Raw genomic sequence first — 10,443 nt, 5'->3', positions numbered from 1 at the left:
TTTCAACTCTTAATGATCGGCTATGAAAAGCCAACTGAGAGACCTGAGCCCTAGGACCATACGTCGGGACTACCGGCCGTGGTGACTCCTTGCTGTCCCCAGTCCGCCTGGCCTTGCTGCTATTCCAGTTTCAACTGTTCTGCCTGCGGTTATGGAACCCCTACCTGTCCCAGACCTGCTGTTTTCAACTCTTAATGATCGGCTATGAAAAGCCAACTGAGATTTATTCCTGATTATTATTTGACCATGCTTGTCACTTATGAACATTTTTGAACATCTTGGCATGGTTCTGTTATAATCTTCACCCGGCACAGCCAGAAGAGGACTGGCCACCCCTCATAGCCTGGTTCCTCTCTAGGTTTCTTCCTAGGTTTTCGCCTTTCTAGGGAGTTTTTCCTAGCCACCGTGCTTCTACACCTGCATTACTAGCTGTTTGGGGTTTTAGGCTGGGTTTCTGTACAGCACTTCGAGATATTAGCTGATGTAAGAAGGGCTATATAAAATAAAATTGATTGATTGATTGATATGCAGATGACAGATGTTGTGTATGCTTTTGCCCCCATGGCTGACCAGGCTAGTTTGGAGCTTCAATCTGCCTTTATTGCCTTGCAGAAAGCCTTTGTTAAACTGAAACTGAACAGCCACGGTCTCAGGGATGGCTAACTCTGTAGATCCCTTCGATCTCGACAGAGTTAGGTAAATCTGCCTTTAGCTATTTTGCACCTTGTTTGTGGAATGGTCTACAGAGGTCGCTGAAATTGGAGGAATTGGTGCCTCTGAGGCAGTTCAGACGGCTGTGTGAGGACCTTTTTAAGGACGAATGTGTTTGTTTCTTATGATTCTATGCTTGATTTTCTTTTCTTTTTTTTTCTGTTTGTGTTATTTGCTTGCTTATATATTTTGTAGGTTCATGTATTTTTATGTTTTGTAACTTTCTCCAGGTCGTTGCTGTAAATGAGAATGTATTCTCAGTTAAATAGAAATCCATTTAAAAAAAGGTCAGCAAATGTCTTATGTTTAAAAATGAAAACAATAACCTGAATCACTAACTGGGTCTTCTACTGTAAACAGATACATGTAGCGTAGAGATAAAGGACGTTTGGAGTTATGGACGTGAAGACAGGAAGTTTGGTCTGTCAGACAGGAAGTGCAGAACCCAGGGTTACACCTCCAGCTTCAGTCGTCCTTTTTTTTCTGTTGTCCTTTTCTCTCCTGCTCCTGATCTCTAACCTTTAACAGTTATCATCCCTGTCCACACCCCAGTTAAACGCTCGCTTTGGGCATGCACCCCAGAGGGGGTGCAGACCAGGGCTCTAGCACTGGCAGGGCTCTTGGGGTCAGTGCCCCCTGGGGCGGGCATGAGGGGGAGAAAGAGCGAAAGAGCGGAAGAGAGAGAGGCCTCAGAGGCCCATTGCACTAGGGATGGCAGTGTTATCATCCCTATAGTCTGGGCAGCCCTGCTGCACAAAAAAACGCCAATCTCATCTGACATAATGTGCTGCACGCAGTCATCTTCTAGCCGCTCCGCCAAGGTCTAAAAATAGCCGGGGCTAGCATGCGCTTACCGATTTAGTGGGGTGGAGAGATTTGTATGGTGTGCCAGGAGATGTTTCCACAAGGTTGGGTTTCACGTTAAATTCCCAGTGCATTCAAAATTCTGTTTTTCCTGTGTTTTATATCGTATTTTCAACAGCAGACAATGTAAAAGTGTCAAAAAATGGATCAGGTGACATCACCATGTAGTAAATTGGTTAATAGACCAATAACAAAGAGAGTTCCAAACCTCTCTGCCAATAACAGCTAGTTTTCAGTTTTCCACTCCCCAACCAGACAGTCCTAGCAAATAGTTGTACTAAAAAGCTATTTTTGACCATTTTAATGGAAATCTATTACAGTAAGGTACTTAATTGTTGCACAGAAAGATTTTATATTGATATAAAAACGGCTGCATTGGGGCTTTGTGTTTTGCAGAATGTCCAGAGCAGTGGTGAACCTTGACTATAGGACCGAGGCCTTCAGAGGGACCAAAAATCTTCCAATACGTTGTACCAAACAAAACAAATCTAGAAAATAACAGAAAACATAGCATCACTTAATTACATTTACATTTTAGTCATTTAGCAGACGCTCTTATCCAGAGCGACTTACAGTTAGTGAGTGCATACATTTTCATACTGGCCCCCCGTCGGAAACGAATCCACAACCCTGGCGTTGCAAGCGCCATTCTCTACCAACTGAGCTACAGGGGATAATGCGCCCGACAGTATATCTTCTGTAGTCGGACCATTCTAGTGAAGGAGGAGCAATGCTTTTTGATGACATTATGAATTAATCAAACAGGCCTGGCAGCGCGTCGGGCTGCAGCACACACAGAGACAGAACCGGCATGGACACAACATGACACACATCATAAAATAATGCACTGTATACACAACTTATCGTAGCCAACACCACTATTAGACTATCACCAATAGCAACAACAACAGTTTCACATCAAAGGTGACAGGCTCATGGTGCTGAAAGGGCAGCGACCGTAATACCTGTGCCCTCCATGGCACTGAAGGAGAGCCAATTTCGGTCAAGCACAGCAGTCACACACAGCATCAAATATTTGTAAAGAATAAGCAGCCCATTCACTCCAATAGGCCCCATGAAATCATACCAATACAAAGGCACAACCATTTCATGGCCAAAATGAAATGAACAAAGCAGTTATTACTTCCCACTGCAAATATATATTTTATTATGTTCATCACACTAACCAGTGATCTAAAGTTTAAATGCAACAATGTTTCACAGTCATTATTTTCAAAGAGATAGCTAACAGCAAGCGAGCTGCAACAAAAACAGTGCCACACCAGATGATAATCATTTGTAAACGAAGTTTGAAAGTTAATCTTGAAAAGGGTGATGCTAACAAATTAGCAACAACATCCACCTTGAAGTTGATAACAGCTGCTGCAGCCGCTGTCACCATTGTCACACTACTGCAACACAAGCTATCTAACGTTACTAGCGTTAAAGCCAATTTATGCTTGATCCGAAAATGTGGTCGGAGGCTCCATATGGAGGGTGTGACACAATTGCGCAGCCTCCGGAGGCATGCAGAGGCCAAATTGAGCACCACATCGCCATGAGCCTCCCAAATTTTGTAACAATGCGGAGGGCTACGTATAGCTCCGCATTGACATGATTGGTTGATGGTAGGTGAGGGCGGGTGGTCCTGTATAGACATAAACTCACTTCCTTGACAACTACCTTCATAACAGCTCTGCTCAACAGCTCTGCACTGCTCTGTGTATGAATGCTCTGCCCTGACTTCTGCAGAGGCTGTAAATGCTGCACTGCCAATGTAGATGTCGGATTGACCATGCAGCGCCCTTTAGCGTTGGAAAACGTCTTATTCTTTAGGGTTTTATGGCAGACTACAACCTAGTAGTGTATTACCACCACAGTCCCACCCATTGCAAGTCAAAATTTGATTGGTTTATTCCACTGTCACTCCAAAATTCTGTTCTAATACAGTTGAATAGCAGAGGCCTTCTGTCCAGCTTCTGAGCTAGCTAGATTTTTCTACCCAGAGACCACAAAAGAAAATCCTGATTGGATAAATGTTTCTATTCACTATTAACCCTGCTCTTTCCAACGGAGTCCGCACCTTTGGGGGGGGGGGGGGGGTACTGTCACGCCCTGACTCTGGGGACTCTTATTTGTTGAGTCAGGGTGTGATTTTCTATGTTTGTGATCTAGGTTTTCTAGATCTATGTTGGCCGGTGTGGTTCCCAATCAGAGGCAGCTGTCGCTCGTTGTCTCTGATTGGAGATCATACTTAGGCAGCCTATTGGCACTAGTGGGTTGTGGGATCTTGTTCCGTGAAAGGTATGTTGTTTGTGTCTACCTTGGACTTCACGTTTCGTTTTGTTTAGTCGTTGTGTTTATTAAGTTTAAATAAATATGTATGCATATCACGCTGCGCCTTGGTCTGACCCGTCGATGAATGAACGTGACAGAAGATCCCACCAAACGAGGACCAAGCAGCGTGCCCAGGAAGAGCGAGTAGCGATGTCACAGGTGGGCAAATTGTGGTCATGGGAAGAGATATTCGCGGGGAAAGGGCCATGGGCGAAGGTAAATGCCCAGGTAGGAGAGGAGAAACGGCGCCAATCGTGCCGACGACGGAGACCCGAGAGGCAACCCCAATAAAACATTTTTGGGGGGCTAAAGGGGTGGTCGGGGAGCGAGAGAGAAGAGCCCCAACCACTGCACCCGGTTGGTTTTCAGATTGGGTCCCTACGACCTTGGGAAGAGGAGTGGGAACAGTAAAACTCGGAGGATGACGACGACGACGAGTTTCTGTTCCCTAACTCGTGGGGGCTTCCGGAGGAGTCCTCACGGGAAGAGGAGTGCCAACGACGGAGACCCGAGAGGCAACCCCAAGAACATTTTTGGGGGGAGCACACGGTGTGGACAACGAGGCAGCAGGAGGCCACCATGTTACGGGGGCTATTGGTTCAGAGGGAGCAGGAGTTATTCGGTCAGAGGGAGGCGCTACAGGAGGCTAGAAGGGAGAAGGAAAGTGTAGAGGCACGGCGAGAAGAGCTGGTTAGGCAGCAGAAGGAAGCAAGTGGTGCGTGTCGCCAGTCCGGTCCAGCCCGTTCCTGCTCCCCGCACTAAGCCAGTGGTGCGTGTTCCCAGTACGGCCCGACCCGTTCCTGCTCCCCGCACTAAGCCAGTGGTGCGCGTCGCCAGCCTGGCCTGTTCCTGCCCCTCGCACCAAGCCAGTGGTGCGCGTCGCCAGCCCGGTCCGGCCTGTTCCTGCCCCTCGCACCAAGCCAGTGGTGCGCGTCGCCAGCCCGGTCCGGCCTGTTCCTGTCCCTCGCACCAAGCCAGTGGTGCGCGTCGCCAGCCCGGCCCGGCCTGTTCCTGCCCCTCGCACCAAGCCAGTGGTGCGCGTCGCCAGCCCGGTCCGTCCTGTTCCTGCCCCTCGCACCAAGCCAGTGGTGCGCGTCGCCAGCCCGGTCCTGCCTGTTCCTGTCCCTCGCACCTTTGGGGGGGGGGGGGTACTGTCACGCCCTGACTCTGGGGACTCTTATTTGTTGAGTCAGGGTGTGATTTTCTATGTTTGTGATCTAGGTTTTCTAGATCTATGTTGGCCGGTGTGGTTCCCAATCAGAGGCAGCTGTCGCTCGTTGTCTCTGATTGGGGACCATACTTAGGCAGCCTATTGGCACTAGTGGGTTGTGGGATCTTGTTCCGTGAAAGGTATGTTGTTTGTGTCTACCTTGGACTTTTGTTTAGTCGTTGTGTTTATTAAGTTTAAATAAATATGTATGCATATCACGCTGCGCCTTGGTCTGACCCGTCGATGAAAGAACGTGACACAAACTGAAGAGAAGAAATCAGAAAATTATTTTAATTCTTGTAAAGATTAAATAGAATTTAAAACGAAATTGTATTATATTTTTATAAATCCTTAGCCTCTCTGAAGGCCTAGAAGGCTATGACAGTTCCCCACTGGTCCAAAGTACAGACCCCCTCCTCTCTTTGCTTATTGATGTTGCATCCACTCCCTCCCTCTGCCTTGCGTGGAAAAACGTACTGTTCCAACAGAAAGCATTCGCCTCAGAAGTGAAGATTGTCTCTGGGCGGAAGGTAGCCTAGCTGTTAAGAAAGTAACCGAAAGGCCGCTGATTCGAATCTCTGAGCCGACTAGGTGAAGAATCTGTCGCTGTGACCTTGAGCAAAGCTCTTAACCGTAATTCGCTCTGGATAAGAGTGTGGTAAATGTAAAATTAGCAAAATAAAACATTCTGCCAGCACCAACTTTTATCAAGTTCACCATTGCTATTTCCCTTAGATACTCTCTTGGCCCAATTACAATACTTCCAAAGTATACAGCAAATAAGGGCGTTATTGTGACCATAAAAGGTCAAACTGCAGTGGCCTAATTCCAATAGTGCCAAATTATTCAGCAAATAAAGGCGATTGTCACCATTATAGATGAATGAAGTTTTAATGCTCATTCACGCCTGCACTGTTTTACGATAGGTCTGATATACACTGCTCAAAAAAATAATGGGAACACTAAAATAACACATCCTAGATCTGAATGAATGAAATAATATTATTCAATACTTTTTTCTTTACATAGTTGAATGTGCTGACAACAAAATCACACAAAAATTATCAATGGAAATCACATTTATCAACCCATGGAGGTCTGGATTCGGAGTCACACTCAAAATGAAAGTGGAAAATCACACTACAGGCTGATCCAACTTTGATGTAATGTCCTTAAAACAAGTCAAAATGAGGCTCAGTAGTGTGTGTGGCCTCCACGTGCCTGTATGACCTCCCTACAACGCCTGGGCATGCTCCTGATGAGGTGGCGGATGGTCTCCTGAGGGATCTCCTCCCAGACCTGGACTAAAGCATCCGCCAACTCCTGGACAGTCTGTGGTGCAACGGGGCATTGGTGGATGGAGCGAGACATGATGTCCCAGATGTGCTCAATTGGATTCAGGTCTGGGGAACGGGCGGGCCAGTCCATAGCATCAATGCCTTCCTCTTGCAGGAACTGCTGACACACTCCAGCCACATGAGGTCTAGCATTGTCTTGCATTAGGAGGAACCCAGGGCCAACCGCACCAGCATATGGTCTCACAAGGGGTCTGAGGATCTCATCTCGGTACCTAATGGCAGTCAGGCTACCTCTGGCGAGCACATGGAGGTGTGCTGTGTGCTGTGCGGCCCCCCAAAGAAATGCCACCCCACACCATGACTGACCCACGCCAAACCGGTCATGCTGGAGGATGTTGCAGGCAGCAGAACGTTCTCCACGGCGTCTCCAGACTCTGTCACGTCTGTCACATGTGCTCAGTGTGAACCTGCTTTCATCTGTGAAGAGCCAGTGGCGAATTTGCCAATCTTGGTGTTCTCTGGCAAATGCCAAACGTCCTGCACGGTGTTGGGCTGTAAGCACAACCCCCACCTGTGGACGTCGGGCCCTCATACCACCCTCATGGAGTCTGTTTCTGACCGTTTGAGCAGACACATGCAATTTGTGGCCTGCTGGAGGTCATTTTGCAGGGCTCTGGCAGTGCTCCTCCTGCTCCTCCTTGCACAAAGGCAGAAGTAGCGGTCCTGCCGGTTGTTGCCCTCCTACGGCCTCCTCCACGTCTCCTGATGTACTGGCCTGTCTCCTGGTAGCGCCTCCATGCTCTGGACACTACGCTGACAGACACAGCAAACCTTCTTGCCACAGCTCGCATTGATGTGCCATCCTGGATGAGCTGCACTACCTGGGTTGTAGACTCCGTCTCATGCTACCACTAGAGTGAAAGCACCGCCAGCATTCAAAAGTGACCAAAACATCAGCCAGGAAGCATAGGAACTGAGAAGTGGTCTGTGGTCACCACCTGCAGAACCACTCCTTTATTGGGGGTGTCTTGCTAATTGCCTATAATTTCCACCTGTTGTCTATTCCATTTGCACAACAGCATGTGACATTTATTGTCAATCAGTGTTGCTTCCTAAGTGGACAGTTTGATTTCACAGAAGTGTGATTGACTTGGAGTTACATTGTGTTGTTTAAGTGTTCCCTTAATTTTTTTGAGCAGTGTATAACGGGAAACATGCGTAGGCCTATGTATGGCATGCGCCAAGTTCATAAGTTCAGAAATGGCACATGCAGCCTCATTTATAACCGTTGCAATTTCACACTAAATACTGTATCTGTGGGCACAATTTCTGAAAAGACTGTGCACCCACAAAAATATATTCATAAACTTGGCGCACGCCATACATACAGTGGGGGAAAAAAGTATTTAGTCAGCCACCAATTGTGCAAGTTCTCCCACTTAAAAAGATGAGAGAGGCCTGTAATTTTCATCATAGTCAACTATGACAGACAAAATGAGAAAAAAATATCCAGAAAATCACATTGTAGGATTTTTTATGAATTTATTTGCAAATTATGGTGGAAAATAAGTATTTGGTCAATAACAAAAGTGTCTCAATAGTTTGTTATATACCCTTTGTTGGCAATGACACAGGTCAAACGTTTTCTGTAAGTCTTCACAAGGTTTTCACACACTGTTGCTGGTATTTTGGCCCATTCCTCCATGCAGATCTCCTCTAGAGCAGTGATGTTTTGGGGCTGTCACTGGGCAACACAGACTTTCAACTCCCTCCAAAGATTTTCTATGGGGTTGAGATCTGGAGACTGGCTAGGCCACTCCAGGACCTTGAAATGCTTCTTACGAAGCCACTCCTTCGTTGCCCGGGCGGTGTGTTTGGGATCATTGTCATGCTGAAAGACCCAGCCACGTTTCATCTTCAATGCCCTTGCTGATGGAAGGAGGTTTTCGCTCAAAATCTCACGATACATGGCCCCGTTCATTCTTTCCTTTACACGGATCAGTCGTCCTGGTCCCTTTGCAGAAAAACAGCCCCAAAGCATGATGTTTCCATCCCCATGCTTCACAGTAGGTATGGTGTTCTTTGGATGCAACTCAGCATTCTTTGTCCTCCAAACACGACGAGTTGAGTTTTTACCAAAAAGTTCTATTTTGGTTTCATCTGACCATATGACATTCTCCCAATCCTCTTCTGGATCATCCAAATGCACTCTAGCAAACTTCAGACGGGCCTGGACATGTACTGGCTTAAGCAGGGGGACACGTCTGGCACTGCAGGATTTTAGTCCCTGGCGGCGTAGTGTGTTACTGATGGTAGGCTTTGTTACTTTGGTCCCAGCTCTCTGCAGGTCACCGCTCACCGTTCTTGTGATCATTTTGACCCCACGGGGTGAGATCTTGCGTGGAGCCCCAGATTGAGGGAGATTATCAGTGGTCTTGTATGTCTTCCATTTCCTAATAATTGCTCCCACAGTTGATTTCTTCAAACCAAGCTGCTTCCCTATTGCAGATTCAGTCTTCCCAGCCTGGTGCAGGTCTCCAATTTTGTTTCTGGTGTCCTTTGGCAGCTCTTTGGTCTTGGCCATAGTGGAGTTTGGAGTGTGACTGTTTGAGGTTGTGGACAGGTGTCTTTTATACTGATAACAAGTTCAAACAGGTGCCATTAATACAGGTAACGAGTGGAGAACAGAGGAGCCTCTTAAAGAAGAAGTTACAGGTCTGTGAGAGCCAGAAATCTTGCTTGTTTGTAGGTGACCAAATACTTACTTTCCACCATAATTTGCAAATAAATTCATAAAAAATACTACAATGTGATTTTCTGGAGAAAAAATTTCTCAATTTGTCTGTCATAGTTGACGTGTACCTATGATGCAAATTACAGGCCTCTCTCAAGTGGGAGAACTTGCACAATTGGTGGCTGACTAAATACTTTTTTTCCCCACTGTATGCATGTTACCCGTTAAAAATCAGACCTGTCGTAAAACTATTGAATCTCAATTCACCTTTTATGGTGACAATCGCCCTTTATTTGTTGAATAATTTGGCACTATTGGAATTAGGCCACTGCAGTCTATAAGATTAAGAGCAATGGCATATTTGATCGCATTTCTGTAGAGGTGTGGGCAGAATGTTGTGATATTTTGCAGTGATTTTTTCTAACTTAACATGCCTATGGGTCGAGTAGATATTCACGTAATAATAAGGAATTTCCTTCGACCACGCCCACAAATTGGGGAAAATAAATTATTTCCCATTCACCCCATTGTGAAAGAGCCAACTTCATCATCGATTTTTTGTTATACAGAATTATACAACAGGTGGGTCTAATCCTGGACGCTGATTGGTTAAAACAGCATTCCAGCTGGTGTCTAGCTCTGAACAACAGTGTCCTGACGAGAGCGCACATTTTCTATGTCAGGTGAAATTGCTAATTGCATTAACTAATTCTTATGAATGTATCCAAATAAATGTCACTCGAAAACAGCTTAAACAAATGCAAATGAAGCCACTTTGCTGTTATTCTGGCTGCACTGTTTGACGGTCCTGGCGCTTGCTGGACTTTCTTGGGCGCCCTGAAGCCTTCTTCACAACAATTTAACCTCTCTCCTTGAAGTTCTTGATGATCCGATAAATGGTTGATTTAGGTGCAATCTTACTAGCAGCAATATCCTTGCCTGTGAAGCCCTTTTTGTGCAAAGCAATGATGACGGCACGTGTTTCCTTGCAGGTAACCATGGTTAACAGAGGAAGAACAATGATTTCAAGCACCACCCTCCTTTTAAAGCTTCCAGTCTGTAATTCTAACTCAATCAGCATGACAGAGTGATCTCCAGCCTTGTCCTCGTCAACACTCTCACCTGTGTTAACGAGAGAATCACTGACATGATGTCAGCTCGTCCTTTTGTGGCAGGGCTGAAATGCAGTGGAAATGTTTTTTTTCATTTTCATGGCAAAGAGGGACTTTGCAATTAATTGCAATTAATCTGATCACTCTTCATAACATTCTGGAGTATATGCAAATTGC

Source organism: Coregonus lavaretus (assembly GCF_964263955.1).
Source record: "Coregonus lavaretus genome assembly, chromosome: 12".
NCBI lineage: Eukaryota > Metazoa > Chordata > Actinopteri > Salmoniformes > Salmonidae > Coregonus > Coregonus lavaretus.
The sequence above is the reverse complement of the archived record's forward strand: the minus strand, read 5'-3'. Positions refer to the sequence as shown.